This window comes from Dendrobates tinctorius, unplaced genomic scaffold, assembly GCF_039654945.1.
Source record: "Dendrobates tinctorius isolate UK_male_01 unplaced genomic scaffold, ASM3965494v1 ptg000123l, whole genome shotgun sequence".
Lineage (NCBI taxonomy): Eukaryota > Metazoa > Chordata > Amphibia > Anura > Dendrobatidae > Dendrobates > Dendrobates tinctorius.
The window spans coordinates 1321300-1338901 of NW_027361791.1; positions in this window are offsets into that span (position 1 = coordinate 1321300).

The following is a 17602-nucleotide window of genomic DNA, read 5'->3' on the forward strand; positions in this document are numbered from 1 at the left end:
AGTCTTGATTTTTTTCTACCACTAAAATAATTTAAAAATCTGGGCACGTTTAGTATCTCTGTAATCATACTGATGAGGAGAATCATATTACATGGTCATTTTTACCACATAATGTACGCCGTAAACATAATTAAGGTCAGAATTGCCTTTTTTTTTCACAATTTTCCCATTTCCCTGTACATTGTGTGTCAGGATAAGTCACAACCACTGTCACCAATATTTCTTGAACACCACTTGCTCACGACACACCTGCCCTGGGATGTTACTATAAAGGTGAACCTCCCATATTCTTTTGTCCACTCACCTAAGCTTACCCCGCAGACAGTTCTCACATCACCATCACACTGTTTGCTGCTATCGGTCACTGTTTTGATAGGCCAGTGAGACACCTGTGCTGGGTCACACACTAGCACACATGCCACCCAGCTTTTCTGAGCCCCTGATAGGGGCTCTTCTTGTACTTTTGTATACACATACAGCAAAACACAACCAAGGTATACTCGCCGTCCTCAGGGTTTGGGGGACGTTTAGCGCAGAAAAGAACAAACTTATTAAAATTTAGATTTAAAGGGATCCTGTCAGCAGGATTGTGAACAGTAAAGTACAGACAGTGTCAGGTCTACGCTGTTATACTGATTAAAATGAGGTGACCTGGGTGATGAAATGCATCTTGTGGTTGTTGTGTAATCTGTATTTGTAAATTTCAGTTATTGAGATTCTGGTGCTCCGGGTGTTTGTGGGGTTACAAAAAAAAGGTTTGCATTCATCAAAATGGTGCCTGTGCTGTGGTATAATACATGACTAATATCATATGTATACATGTGTAAGGGGTTGAGAGTCTTACCCCTTTAAACCCCCATGTTGCTGTTGTACTTGTATATATATTTATATATATGTTATACCATTGTTGCGCATTATCGTATATTTCATGTTGCTGTATTATTTATATAGCATAAGCTATGTTTCTGCACCTTGTACTTGGTAGGGACAGTGCAGTCTGGGCTATGGTCACTAGATGGGGCACTGAGCTCATTGCACAGTAGATGTAGCTGTAGGACATATAGGAGTTAACTGTAGGAGGGGATAGCTGGAGAATAAGCCAGGATGGTCTTCCAGTTTCAGGCAGTCAGAGGCCTGACCCCTTTGTGCTCGGGTGGGCTATATGCCTGAGCTGCCTAACTACCCCGTGATGTTAAAGCTGATGCCCAGCCATCTAGAGAAGAACACGGTACAGCAGAACCAGCAATAAAGTGGAAAAGAGTGTAAGTAAACAGAGGAAGATTGAAGGTTACCGTAAAAGGGTACTGGCAGGTCACTCCAGAATGTGGTGGAAAGCTACGTGGGCTGAATCTCTGATGTCCGGGGCGAAACATGCTGGAGAGCGCTTCACCGTGGTGACGCTATACAGGGAGGACACTGAGGAGCCATCTGAGACGCTTCGTCAAACGGAAACACTGCAAGGAACAGTGAAGGGAAAGATGAAGTAATGTGCTGTCTTTACTGTGATGAAAATGCTGGAAACTATGTGGATGTGCTGTGTCCTGAAGTAAATAAATTTGCTCAGTTAAGAGTTGCCCTGGACTGTGTCTCTATTCATTGGGATCAAGGATCAGCATCAAGTCGGCGTAGCAAAGGGGACACTGACGGCACGGTGAGTATTCACCGTACCATGCAAGAGAAGAGGTACCGTTTTCCTGTAGAGGGAGGTCAGGGTATACAATGTCCGAACCCGAAATACTCAGCCACGACTACTGCCCTGGCTGACCTTTACACATAAAGTGTAGAAGTCGGGGGGGAAAGTGGGGAATGTGGTCTAGAAGTGATCAAGTATAGTGTGTTATTTTCTGCAGCAAACGTGTCCTGGCTGGAAGAGGAAGAAAAGCGAAGATGAATCGCTACAAATACAGAGGTCACTGGTAAGTCAGTGATTTACCTGGACACTTACATTATATAGTATATACAGAGCTCCTGTGTATAATGTCACTGGTGATCCTTGTATTACCTGTACGCTGACTATATGCAGAGCTCCTGTGTATAATGTTACTGGTGAGTCACTGTATTACCTGTACACTATACACTATATACAGAACTCCTGTGTATGTCTCCAGTGATCATTCTATTACTTGTACACTGACATTATATATACAGACAGGTAGCGTCGGACTGATTCTCCGGTGGGCCCTGGCATCTGGTGGGCCCTGGCACCTCTACTGGTATACAGGGACAGCAGTTGCCTAGGGCCCCCACTGCTCCAGGGGCCCCCAGCCAGTGCCACACAGCTGCTATGGGGGCCCTGCCAGCGGAGCAGCAGCGGGTGTCAGGAGGCAGGAGCCACTGTCCCCACTACTAAAGAGAAATGAATATTCATTCACTCTCGGCCTCCACTCACCCCGGGGCCCCGCTCCCCAACCTAGGCAGCCGGCGCCGCGCTCAATTGCAGTGGAAGAGAGAGCATCTCTCTCCCATCAGTCCCCTCTGCTCCTGACTCACAGCCGATGCGCGATGACGTCACTTCATCGCGCACCCGCTGTGTGTCTGGCAGACGGGTCAGCTGCTGACACTGAAGCCGTCATCAGCGTGGGAGCAGGAGGAGAGGTGAGTATTGTGGTTTGTTTTTTATATATCTCTATATCTATCTATATCTATCTCTATATCTATCTGTCTCTATATCTATATATCTCTATATCTATCTATTTCTATCTGTATATCTATATCTCTATCTCTATATCTATCTGTCTCTATCTTAGATATAGAGATAGATATAGATAGATATAGAGGTAGATATAGATAGATATAAATAGTCTATATCCATCTATCTCTATACCTATCTATCTCTATTATCTTTATATCTATCTATCCATCTATATATCATCTATCCATAGATCTATCTATTTATCCCCTATCTATCTATCTATATACCTATCTATAGCTATCACTATCTATTATCTTTATATCTATCTATCTATCTATCTATCTATCTATCTATCTATCCATATATCTATTTATCCCCTATCTATCTATTTATCTATCTATATCTATCTAGGTCTATCTATCTCTATAGCTACCTATATCTTTCACTATCTATTATCTTTATATCTTTATATCTATCTGTCTATCCATAGATCTATCTATCTATTATCTATCTATACATCTAATTATCACATATCTATCTATCTAGTGTTATACCCTATGAGGAGGCAGCATTATACCCTATGAGGGGGTGCATTATACCCTATGAGGGGGGAGAAGCATTATACCCTATGAGGGGGCAGCCTTATACCCTATGAGGGGGTGCAATATACCTTATCTTCCAACAAAATTAATTCTAAGTCCTCCATTTTGTTGGCGAGGCTTCTGGCATTTGTATACATGCACTTTATGTATGTCTGTACCTCTATTTCTTAAATTATTAACTGTTCTAACCTCACCCCCCATGCCACTACCACCCCCAATTTCATTATTTGTGCCCAGGTCTCTATCTGCACAGTCTTCCCCTCTTATAAAATGAATACCCTCCCCTAGTTCCAAGTTTAAACACTCCTCCACCCTTCTAGCCATTTTTTCCCCCAGCACAGCTGCACCCTCCCCATTGAGGTGCAGCCCGTCCCTAGCGTAGAACCTGTAGCCAACTGAGAAGTCGGCCCAGTTCTCCAGGAACCCAAACCCCTCCTTCCTACACTAATTCTTGAACCACTTATTAACTTCCCTAATCTCCTCTCTGGCGTGGCACGTGGTACAGGAAATATTTCCAAAAATACCACCTTGGAGGTCCTTGCCTTAAGATTGCAGCCTAATTCCCTGAAATCATCTTTAAGGACCTTCCACCTACCTCTGTTTCATTTGTACCAATGTGCACCATGACCGCTGGATCCTCACCAGCCCCTCCCAGTAATCTGTCAACCCGGTCAGCGATGTGTCAGACTTGCGCGCCAGATAGGCAGCACACCGTTCGACGATCCCTTTCTTTGTGACAGATTGCCCTATCTGTTCCCCTAATAATTGAGTCCCCCACTACCAGCACCTGTCTGGCCTGCCCTGCTCTCCTATTTCTCCCCTTACTGGAGCATATACTCCTCTGGCTTTCAGAGGACATGCCTTGCTGCAGCAGTGCTACCCCTGCACTGACACTCCCCTCATCTGCCAACTTGGCAAACTTATTGGGTTGTGCCAGATCAGGACTAGCCTCCCTGGCACTCTTCTGTCTACCCCACCTTCTAACTGTCACCCATCTTACTGCTTCACTGTCCTGCAGCTCCAACCTAGCATCCCCCCCTCATCTATCTCATTGAGCGTCTGCTCAGTGAGTAGAAGTCTCCTTTCCATATTGTCTATTGATCTCAGTGTTGCCAGCTGCACATTTAAATCCAGTATCTGGGCTTCCAAATGCACAATGTGCTCACATCTCGCACAGCAGTATGCACCCTCGACTGGCTGGTCAAGGATTGCGTACATGCGGCAAGACGTACACTGGATGGCATTGGCAATAGTGGAGCACATTCCTAATGGGGATTGCACCAGACAGAAAAGATAAGTAAAAATAAATAAAAAGTATTAATAAAATATAACAGCAATTCAGTAATACCTCCTTTGCAAACTCCCTGAATCCAAAGTCACTGAATCACAAGTCACACACTTACCACCGTTCGCACTTACGCTCAGGTCACACTCAGCTCGTTTACACTCGCTCAGGCAGAAGATTTAAAGAGATTTTTTTTCCCTTCACCAGCAAACCACCCTGCTGCTCAATGCACTTCCAAAAGCTCCTGTGTATAATTTCACTGGTGGTCACTGTATTACACTGACACTGTATGCAGATCTTCTGTGTATAAATATCAGGATCCTGTCAGCGTCGGCGAACTGCCACGGCTGAGCAGCGTGACTCACCCCTACTGCGGGAGGGCCCGGGGTCCGATACTGCAGGGAAAGTTGAGGCAGACGGGACCTGCGATGCTGAAGGTAGTAAGAAGTACAAGGACCTACGATCATGTGACCACAGGGGGCGGGGCTTAGTGTCCCACTTCTGAAGATGATTGTAGGACTCTACTACAGGAATCCTGGAGTAGAGGCGAGGGGAACTCAGGTCAGACAAACGGGCGGTCATACATGGAGAGGGCGGCGCGATACCAGAGGGGCGAGCAGAGAGTAGTCAGAACGTAAGCAATGAGTCATACATGGAGATAGCTGCACAGTACAAGAGGGGCAATCAGAGAATAGTCAGGTCATAGGCAATGAGTCATACACAGAGATAGCAACGCAGTACAAGAGGGACAGGCAGAACTCGTAACAGGGACAGAACCAGATCAAAACCAAACAAGCATAAAGTATTACAGTCACAAAGCACACCAGGGTCACACACACTCGGCCAAGGGTCTGAGTATAAACGATGAGGAATGAGCCCACAATGAGGCTTTAAAAAGCCTCCCAGAATCTCAGAGTGAGGCCATCCACATTAACCTCTGAACTACCTAATCCCACAAGCTGAGCAAACCTTGACAATAATGTTGCCAGTGATCACTGAGCTCCTGTGTATAATGTCACTGGTAATCACTGTATTACCTGTACACTGACACTATATACAGAGGTACTGTGTATAATGTCACTGGTGGTAATAACAGTGTTGTTATTATTGTGGTTTGTATTCATAATCAGTACTGTAGTATTCCATCAATAAGTGGTGGTAATTTGTGGACTGTTCACAGTGTGGAAGTATTTCTCCGTGTATGAATTATTATTTGGTCCCTATATGCTGGTAATATGTCATATTATTCGGTCACTATGTGGTGGTAATATGTGGTCTGGTCATGGTGTGGTTGTATTTGTGCCTTTTATGTGATATGATGCGGGTACTATGTGGTCTGGTCATGGTGTGGTGGTATTTCTCCCCTGTATGTGGTATTATTGGTCTTGGTACAGTGAATTGTGTTGTGTTTGACGGTCATTAGTCTTCTCTGATATTAATTAGGAGAATATTCTTTATTTCCATTAGAGATTAAATACTTTGTAAACAGCGGCAGAGATGCACTTACAGGGGTTTCCTGTGGAAAAACGTAATCTCCTATTCACAGGACAAGTGATAACGTATTGATTGGGGGGGTCTAACTACTTGGACCCATTCAGCAAAATGTGGAACTTTTTATCCCCATTAGACTGGAGTGGCATGTCCGACTTGACCACTGATCCATTCATTCCCTCAGTGGCTGCACTTGTATTTTTATAGAAGCTCCAAAGAGAATGAATGAAGCTTCGGTCAGATATCTAACCTGCTGCTCCATTTTAAAATGGGGATAAGTGTCCTATCAACGATAAAACTTTCTCATTCTTCCGGTCGGTGCAGTTTCTAATGGTCGGACGTATGCGATCAGCTATCCTATAGAGCCCATGGATCGGTGATAAATTGTTTTAACCAAAGAACCACATTAATGTAAACTACCGTAATTATACATCCCAGTTATGGGGGTGCACAGTAGATGTGCAGGAGCCGCCTGTGTTTTACAGCCGATGCTCCACTATAATGGGGATAACGACTGACAGATATTAGCATATAGCTGTAGGATGGGGCCCTAGAGTCCATTCCCCTGGTGGGCCCCAGACACCCCAGTTCGACCCTGAATATACATCATTGTGGATTATCAGATACCGGATTTAGGGAAATTTCTCTGTAATATGGAAGGCAATGACATGAATAGATAGCAAAATCTGGTTTGTCTACAATCTTTTTTATTTGTTAGGTTCTTTCCTGTTACAGCACTTCTCTCCTGTAGTATAAACCTTCTCTCACACTAGTGCTAGCACTAAACCTTGGTTTGCCTTCTTCTAAAGTCTCTGTTGTCCCCGCAGACTTAGAGATTTCCAGCATTACTCCATGCAGCCATAAGGACCTTCTCTCTTTACTCCTTGGGTTTCCGCTGTCCTAGCAGGAAGTGAGAAACGTTCTCGTAAATCACAAGGATGGTACAGCAGGCGGGGTCGCTCAAAATAACTTGGGGGCAATTTTCTTTAGAAGTCCGTATATACTCGCGTATAAGCCGACCCATGTATAAGCCGACCACCCTAATTTTGTCACAAAAAACTGGGAAAACTTATTGACTCGCCTATAAACCTAGGGTGGAAAATGCCGAAGCTACTGGTAAATTTCAAAAATAAAATGGGCCCCATAAGATGCTCCATAAAGTTCATGATGGCCCCATATAATGCTCCATAATGTTCATGATGGGTTCCATAAGATGCTCCATACAAAAATATGCCTAATAATGCTGCACAGTGAATAATGGTAGCCCTATTACATGGTCCATAATAACATATGCCCCATATAATGCTTCACAGTGATTGGTGGCCCCTTATAATGCTGCATGGAGAGTGGCCCCTTATAATGCTGCACAATGATTAGTGGCCCCTTATAATGCTGCACAGTGATTAGTGGCCCCTTATAATGCTGCACAGTGATTAGTGGCCCCTTATAATGCTGCACAGTGATTAGTGGCCCCTTATAATGCTGCACAGTGATTAGTGGCCCCTTACAATGCTGCACGGTGATTAGTGGCCACTTATAATGCTGCACAGTGATTAGTGGCCCCTTGAAATGCTGCAGTGATTAGTGGCCCCTTATGCTGCACGGTGATTAGTGGCCCTTTGTAATGCTGCACAGTGATTAGTGGCCCCGTATAATGCTGCACAGTAATGAGAGGCCCCCTTATAATGCTGCACAGTAATGAGTGGCCTCTTATAATGCAGCACAGTGATGAGTGGCCCCATATAATGCTGCACAGTGATTACTGGCCCCATATAATGCTGCACAGTGATTACTGGCCCCATATAATGCTGCACAGTGATTAGTGGCCCCTTGTAATGCTGCACAGTGATTAGTGGCCCCTTGTAATGCTGCACAGTGATTAGTGGCCCCTTGTAATGCTGCACAGTTATTAGTGGCCCCTTGTAATGCTGCACAGTGATGAGTGGCCCCTTGTAATGCTGCACAGTGATGAGTGGCCCCTTATAATGCTGCACAGTGATTAGTGGCCCCTTGAAATGCTGCAGTGATTAGTGGCTCCTTATTATGCTGCACGGTGATTAGTGGCCCCTTATTATGCTGCACGGTGATGAGTGGCCCCTTATAATGCTGGAAGGTGATGAGTGGCCCCTTATAATGCTGCACAGTGATGAGTGGCCCCTTATAATGCTGCACAGTGATGAGTGGCCCCTTATAATGCTGCACAGTGATGAGTGGCCCCTTATAATGCTGCACAGTGATGAGTGGCCCCTTGTATTGCTGCACAGTGATTAGTGGCCCCTTACAATGCTGCTGCCGCAGCCTCAATTAAGAAAAGGAAAAAAAAGCTATATACTCACCTTGTCACTGCTGCAGCTGCTGCTCCTCAGCGTTGCTGGCTCTGCAGTGACTGTTCAGGCAGAGGGCGCCTGCTAACTACGTCATGGCACCCTCTGACCTTAACGTCACTGCCAGAGGAAGCAAGACAGCAGAGCGATGCGCAGCGGTGGAATGGGGCACAGGTGAATATGGCTCCCCCCGTTATACTCACCTCTCCTGGCATATCTCTGCAGCCCCCCGTGCTTGTTCCATCTTCTCAGTGCTGTTCTTCCTGCTTTCTGCGGTCACGTGGTGCCGCTCATTACATATGTGCATATTAATGAGGGTAATGAGCGTACCACGTGACCGCTGAAAGCAGGAAGAACAGCGCCGAGAAGATGGAATAAGCACGGGGGGCTGCAGAAACATGCCAGGAGAGGTGAGTATGATCTCCGACACCCCCCGCTCCCCCTCCCTGGCCGACCCCCGGTATATGACTCGCGTATAAGCCGAGAGGGGGACTTTCAGCCCCAAAAAATGGGCTGAAAATCTCGACTTATACGCGAGTATATACTGTAAGCCTTTTTTGTCCTTTAAGACAGAAGAAACAAAACTATTAACTCTTCTTCTAAGGTCTGACTGTGAGCTCGGACCCTCCCCAGCTATTTGTTAGGGCACTCCAGGCTAAGGGGTTGTACTGCTATGCTCTGTTATTGCAGACTTCATCATCCCAATCATAGTTCATCATCAGCACATCAGCCCCATCATAGTCCATCATCAGCACATCAACCCCATCATAGTCCATCATCAGCACATCAGCCCCATCATAGTCCATCATCAGCACATCAGCCCCATCATAGTCCATCATCAGCATATCAGCCCCATCATTGTCCCATAATGAAAGAAGTGTTGTTGCTCATTCTTAACAGCCGCTTGTTCCAGACACCCTGTTCTTAGGATTGGTGGGGGTCCTGGCAGTGAAACACCCGTAATCAGCAAGTTATGATCTACCAATGGCTAGGGGATAACTTGCTGAGGAGGCAGAAGTTGGGGACTACTGTTTTTAAAGACCGCAATACCTATATCAGGAGCTGTAAAGAAATATATGTTTCTAAGCTTTATCTTGAGTCCATTTTCCTTGTCGATAATTCTTAGATAATTCTGGGAAAAAAAGTATTTTAATACATATAACAAACTTAAATTGTCTTTGGAGAATAAAGTCTATCGGCGGTCAGTGCAGTGTACTTCATTAGTTTGTGGGACAGAACATGTTGATAAAGGGTCGGTCTCATCACTGCACTCACCGTCCATAAGCTTTATTAGGGTAGATATCCACAGAATATGGATATAGTAGATGTATACCCCCTCTCAGGAATCCTTCCCTCATATTAGCTATGATGACTACATTCCACTGCAAACAGCAGAAGAAACTTGAGGCGCACTATTTACAAGAGGAGTTTTCCCATACATTTATGTGTTATCCATAAAATATTCTATAAATGTCTGATAGGCAGAGGTCCCGGACGTGAAACCCGCATCTGTCTACAGACCTGGGGAACTATGAATATACAGATGGCCATTCACTATTGGGGAGGTTCCTATAAGATCTGAGTACTCAGCCTTGTGTTTGGTTATTTTCATAGACCTTGACATGAGCGGCAGGGTACATATGAAACCAGTGCTCCACCCAATTCTTCCTGAAGCAATTTTGTGGCTGATTCAAGACCCCTGTACTATTGATTTGAGGGTTCCTAAATGGTTGGAGACCCACACCAGTCTAATGTATTTGAGATGTTGTACCCTCTTAACGAAAGATCAGAGGAAAATACCTTCAACAAAACTGCTGGTTGGGTCGGATGTGGTATTCTGAGCCACTTGGTTTGTTGTCTCATATGTTTATGCTTAAAGTTCTTAATGGTTTGTTCTTGTTGAGTTTATGGGACCTTTGTCTATACTGTACTGTTCCTTTTTCATTTTTTTAGATAAGCATTCCATACTGTTAGGTGAAGAACTGGTGCTACCCTTCTTCACATTGAGGCATCATCCTACCATTGTGATCAGAAGCCCTGTAACCCGGCTTCATTGTTAGGATGCAGGATTTATATAAATTAGCTCTACTGGGGTCTTAAAAGTGCAGGCATTGAGGAAGAAGTACAAAATCAGCAGGCAAATGAGTAGTCAGAAACAAGCAAAGGTCAGGGCAGGCAGCAGTGCAGAAACATAACCGGAAACAAGCAGAGGTCAGGGCAGGCAGCAGTGCAAAAACATAACCGGAAACAACCATAAAACCAAAGAAAAAAAACGACCCACAGTCCATATAGTGCAGAATAATATACATTTTTATTAGTATCACAGATTAATAACCGGAAACAAGCAGAGGTCAGGGCAGGCGGCAGTGCAGAAGCATAATCCATTGAGCAAGCTGAGGTCAGGGCAGGCGGCAGTGCAGAAACATAATCCATTGAGCAAGCTGAGGTCAGGGCAGGCGGCAGTTCAAAAACATAATCCATTGAGCAAGCAGAGGTCAGGCAGGCGGCAGTGCAGAAACATAATCCATTGAGCAAGCAGAGGTCAGGGCAGGCGGCAGTGCAGAAACATAATCCATTGAGCAAGCAGAGGTCAGGGCAGGCGTCAGTTCAAAAACATAATCCATTGAGCAAGCAGAGGTCAGGGCAGGCGGCAGTTCAAAAACATAATCCACTGAGCAAGCAGAGGTCAAGGCAGGCGGCAGTGCAGAAACAATCCATTGAGCAAGCAGAGGTCAGGCAGGCGGCAGTTCAAAAACATAATCCATTGAGCAAGCAAAGGTCAGGGCAGGCGGCAGTGTAGATGCATAACTTTAAACAAGCAGAGGTCAGGGCAGGCGGCGGTATAGAAACATGATCCATTGATCAAGCCATAGTCAAAACCGGAAAATCTGTCTAAGAAGCAGCTGTGCAGAAGATGGTATGTGCTTGCTGCAAGCAACTCGCCACTACATTTTCCGCCGGCTAAATCAAAGTGCCGCGGAATTCTCTTCTCGGGAGAATGATCTTCCTAGGACTTGGAAGGAAACCCAAATCTCTCTTGTAGGCACGTTGTACATCCTGTGGGCTCATCAGCATTACTTGCATGATCTTTCCAGTGGTATAGCTGACTGGCAGGTGTGGTGTAGGATTGTAGCCTTGTTTAGCAGTCACCTTAATACGCGGTTGATGGTCGTAAGGCATACTGAGGAGTATACGTGCTTGAGAGGGAGTTAGCTCCATCCAGGTGCATGGGGATGGGCTCCTGGGCAATGTGGCTGTTGTCTCTTCCTCATCTACTGTTCTGGTGAGTATCAGGCGTTCCTTCATACCCTCTGGCTCTGCGCTGATGTTTGCTGCAGGTTGTACGAATCGGCCTATTTCGGGCATTGTAGGATATGGTGGTGGACTTTTCAGTCTGGAATACCGGTCCTTTGCCTTTTCTGGTGTTTTGAACAGGCATTTAATAATTGACACGATATAATAAAGCACTGCCATCACATACCCCGTGAAGCCAGTTGGCCTTTGGTGGTGTTCAGGCCTCTGACTGTATAGGGATGTCCTGGCATGTGGGAGACGTCTCCGTGGTTGGAACTTTCCTCCAGCTACGGGTGCAGCCATTAGGCTGCCTTCCCCTCCACACACACAAAAGTGTGTGCGGATGGTAGAAAACACTCCCAAAAAAAAGAAATAAAAGTAAAAAAAAATAAACAAAACAAGTAAAAAGTGATTTACAAGTCGCTCTGGGTTAGTGTTCAGCTCTCCTCTCTATCTCTGCTTGCCTTGCACTGACCGTTCTTGCGGAACATTCCATGACTCGTGGACAACGCTTCTGTGATGTCATAAAGACGAACATGGCAATGGGTCTAATATAGGAGAACTAGTTATGTTACCCATGGCAGACCATCCAATACCAGCTGCCACTGTACGGATAGGGGTTAGCTGGATTGGGATGAGATGTATAAAAACTTACCGGTACAATAGCGCAAGTCATTGCTTTATTTACTGTTTTTGCTTTTTTACCTGTTTACAGGCAAATCTTTCTATTTGATATTTTCAAACCTGTATAATTCTGTATCCTCATATGTGAGATAATGTGATGTATCTATTGTCAGCTCCTTCTAGGAATGTCTCCTCCTCTCTTCCCGGTAACACGGATCACCCGTGATGGGCACAGACCATTGCTGTAGTCAGAATTATTTCATATAGCTTCAGAATAAATGTTAAATAATATTGTATTTTTTCCATATAATTGGCTCAGATCACTTTTTTTAATTTGTCTGTAATTCTAAGTAGTGATAAAAAAATAAATAACCCCAAGTGTGAACCTGGTGTAGAACGTAGAAATTGTCCAGAGTCTCTCCTGGGCCATGTTCACACGTGCAGAAGTGCCTCATTGTTTCCATAGGTATTCGCACTAAAGCAATCAAAACTTTTTATTGTATTTTTTTGTGGCAGTTTTTTCGAATGCATTTTTTTTAGTAGAGGAATGCTTCAGTTCCACAATTGGAGACTTCATTGGAATTTTGCATGCGTTTTTTATGCTCTCCATATACTATAGTGGAAAATATTAAACAAAAGCATCAAAAAGTTCACACTTCTGCTGCACCATTAGCCCCTGTATGTAGTACAGCTTAGGCCTCTTTCACACTTCAGTTTTTTGCATCAGTTCAAATCCGCCAAAAAGGCAGACAAGCGGATCCGTTCTGAACTGATGTGAACGGATGGCACAGGATCCTGAAAATGAGGAAATTTAAAGGAAACGCTGGTCGGGAAGGAGAGAGAGAGAGAGAGAGTTTTGTTGCAAGCTCCGTTTTGAAATCTTTGAGGATGGTGACGGACAGCAACTTTTGGCGGATCCTCAAAAAAAAAACTGATGAAACGGACAGCCATCCGTCACAATCCGCCATTAATGCAAGTCAATGGGGAAAAAACGGATCCTCAAAAAAAAACTGAGGATCCGTTTTTGTCAAAACCTGACGGATTGTGACTGATTGCAAAAAACTGAAGTGTTGAAAGGGGCCTTAGGGAGCGATAAATGAAGTGAAAAGAAAAGTAAAACAACAAAAAAAGATTTAAACAAATCTGAAAAAAAAACTCATAAAAGTTCAATTTTCCTCCATTGAAAATGAACATAAAAAAAAATGTCAAGTGATATCGCCACATCCAGCAAAGTCCGAGCTATCAAAATATAAAAATAATTAACCCAATTGGTAAACACAAAAAATTTAAAAACGCCAACATTGCGGTATTTTTTGGTCGCTGCAATACCACTTAAAATACGTAACAAGCAACTAAAATGTCATATCTATCCCAAAGTAATATCCATAATAACGTCTCGCCTTATGAAAAAATAATCCCTCTCATAGCTCTATTGAACGAAAAAGTAAAACTACGGGTCTCGGAAAATGGCAACACAAACTCCAACATATTTTTTATTTCAAAGTCTTGATTTTTTTTCTACCACTAAAATAATTTAAAAATCTGGGCACGTTTAGTATCTCTGTAATCATACTGATGAGGAGAATCATATTACATGGTCATTTTTACCACATAATGTACGCCGTAAACATAATTAAGGTCAGAATTGCGTTTTTTTTCACAATTTTCCCATTTCCCTGTACATTGTGTGTCAGGATAAGTCACAACCACTGCCACCAATATTTCTTGAACACCACTTGCTCACGACACACCTGCCCTGGGATGTTACTATAAAGGTGAACCTCCCATATTCTTTTGTCCACTCACCTAAGCGCACCCCGCAGACAGTTCTCACATCCACATCACACTGTTTGCTGCTATCGGTCACTGTTTTGATAGGCCAGTGAGACACCTGCGCTGGGTCACACACTAGCACACATGCCACCCAGCTTTTCTGAGCCCCTGATAGGTGCTCTTCTTTTACTTTTGTATACACATACAGCAAAACACAACCAAGGTATACTCGCCGTCCTCAGGGTTTGGGGGACGTTTAGCGCAGAAAAGAACAAACTTATTAAAATTTAGATTTAAAGGGATCCTGTCAGCAGGATTGTGAACAGTAAAGTACAGACAGTGTCAGGTCTACGCTGTTATACTGATTAAAATGAGGTGACCTGGGTGATGAAATGCATCTTGTGGTTGTTGTGTAATCTGTATTTGTAAATTTCAGTTATTGAGATTCTGGTGCTCCGGGTGTTTGTGGGGTTACAAAAAAAAGGTTTGCATTCATCAAAATGGTGCCTGTGCTGTAGTATAATACATGACTAATATCAATATGTAGACATGTGTAAGGGGTTGAGAGTCTTACCCCTTTAAACCCCCATGTTGCTGTTGTACTTGTATATATATTTATATATATGTTATACCATTGTTGCGCATTATCGTATATTTCATGTTGCTGTATTATTTATATAGCATAAGCTATGTTTCTGCACCTTGTACTTGGTAGGGACAGTGCAGTCTGGGCTATGGTCACTAGATGGGGCACTGAGCTCATTGCACAGTAGATGTAGCTGTAGGACATATAGGAGTTAACTGTAGGAGGGGATAGCTGGAGAATAAGCCAGGATGGTCTTCCAGTTTCAGGCAGTCAGAGGCCTGACCCCTTTGTGCTCGGGTGGGCTATATGCCTGAGCTGCCTAACTACCCCGTGATGTTAAAGCTGATGCCCAGCCATCTAGAGAAGAACACGGTACTGCAGAATCAGCAATAAAGTGGAAAAGAGTGTAAGTAAACAGAGGAAGATTGAAGGTTACCGTAAAAGGGTACGGGCAGGTCACTCCAGAATGTGGTGGAAAGCTACGTGGGCTGAATCTCTGATGTCCGGGGCGAAACATGCTGGAGAGCGCTTCACCGTGGTGACGCTATACAGGGAGGACACTGAGGAGCCATCTGAGACGCTTCGTCAAACGGAAACACTGCAAGGAACAGTGAAGGGAAAGATGAAGTAATGTGCTGTCTTTACTGTGATGAAAATGCTGGAAACTATGTGGATGTGCTGTGTCCTGAAGAAAATAAATTTGCTCAGTTAAGAGTTGCCCTGGACTGTGTCTCTATTCATTGGGATCAAGGATCAGCATCAAGTCGGCGTAGCAAAGGGGACGCTGACGGCACGGTGAGTATTCACCGTACCATGCAAGAGAAGAGGTACCGTTTTCCTGTAGAGGGAGGTCAGGGTATACAATGCCCGAACCCGAAATACTCAGCCACGACTACTGCCCTGGCTGACCTTTACACATAAAGTGTAGAAGTCGGGGGGGAAAGTGGGGAATGTGGTCTAGAAGTGATCAAGTATAGTGTGTTATTTTCTGCAGCAAACGTGTCCTGGCTGGAAGAGGAAGAAAAGCGAAGATGAATCGCTACAAATACAGAGGTCACTGGTAAGTCAGTGATTTACCTGGACACTTACATTATATAGTATATACAGAGCTCCTGTGTATAATGTCACTGGTGATCCTTGTATTACCTGTACGCTGACTATATGCAGAGCTCCTGTGTATAATGTTACTGGTGAGTCACTGTATTACCTGTACACTATACACTATATACAGAACTCCTGTGTATGTCTCCAGTGATCATTCTATTACTTGTACACTGACATTATATATACAGACAGGTAGCGTCGGACTGATTCTCCGGTGGGCCCTGGCATCTGGTGGGCCCTGGCACCTCTACTGGTATACAGGGACAGCAGTTGCCTAGGGCCCCCACTGCTCCAGGGGACCCCAGCCAGTGCCACACAGCTGCTATGGGGGCCCTGCCAGCGGAGCAGCAGCGGGTGTCAGGAGGCAGGAGCCACTGTCCCCACTACTAAAGAGAAATGAATATTCATTCACTCTCGGCCTTCACTCACCCCGGGGCCCCGCTCCCCAACCTAGGCAGCCGGCGCCGCGCTCAATTGCAGTGGAAGAGAGAGCATATCTCTCCCATCAGTCCCCTCTGCTCCTGACTCACAGCCGATGCGCGATGACGTCACTTCATCGCGCACCCGCTGTGTGTCTGGCAGACGGGTCAGCTGCTGACACTGAAGCCGTCATCAGCGTGGGAGCAGGAGGAGAGGTGAGTATTGTGGTTTGTTTTTTATATATCTCTATATCTATCTATATCTATCTCTATATCTATCTGTCTCTATATCTATATATCTCTATATCTATCTATTTCTATCTGTATATCTATATCTCTATCTCTATATCTATCTGTCTCTATCTTAGATATAGAGATAGATATAGATAGATAGATAGATATAGAGGTAGATATAGATAGATATAAATAGTCTATATCCATCTATCTCTATACCTATCTATATCTATCTCTATTATCTTTATATCTATCCATCTATATATCATCTATCCATAGATCTATCTATTTATCCCCTATCTATCTATCTATATACCTATCTATAGCTATCACTATCTATTATCTTTATATCTATCTATCTATCTATCTATCTTTCTATCTATCTATCCATATATCTATTTATCCCCTATCTATCTATTTATCTATCTATATCTATCTAGGTCTATCTATCTCTATAGCTACCTATATCTTTCACTATCTATTATCTTTATATCTTTATATCTATCTGTCTATCCATAGATCTATCTATCTATTATCTATCTATACATCTAATTATCACATATCTATCTATCTATCTATCTATCTAGTGTTATACCCTATGAGGGGGCAGCATTATACCCTATGAGGGGGTGCATTATACCCTATGAGGGGGGAGAAGCATTATACCCTATGAGGGGGCAGCCTTATACCCTATGAGGGGGTGCAATATACCTTATCTTCCAACAAAATTAATTCTAAGTCCTCCATTTTGTTGGCGAGGCTTCTGGCATTTGTATACATGCACTTTATGTATGTCTGTACCTCTATTTCTTAAATTATTAACTGTTCTAACCTCACCCCCCATGCCACTACCACCCCCAATTTCATTATTTGTGCCCAGGTCTCTATCTACACAGTCTTCCCCTCTTATAAAATGAATACCCTCCCCTAGTTCCAAGTTTAAACACTCCTCCACCCTTCTAGCCATTTTTTTCCCCAGCACAGCTGCACCCTCCCCATTGAGGTGCAGCCCGTCCCTAGCGTAGAACCTGTAGCCAACTGAGAAGTCGGCCCAGTTCTCCAGGAACCCAAACCCCTCCTTCCTACACTAATTCTTGAACCACTTATTAACTTCCCTAATCTCCTCTCTGGCGTGGCACGTGGTACAGGAAATATTTCCAAAAATACCACCTTGGAGGTCCTTGCCTTAAGATTGCAGCCTAATTCCCTGAAATCATCTTTAAGGACCTTCCAC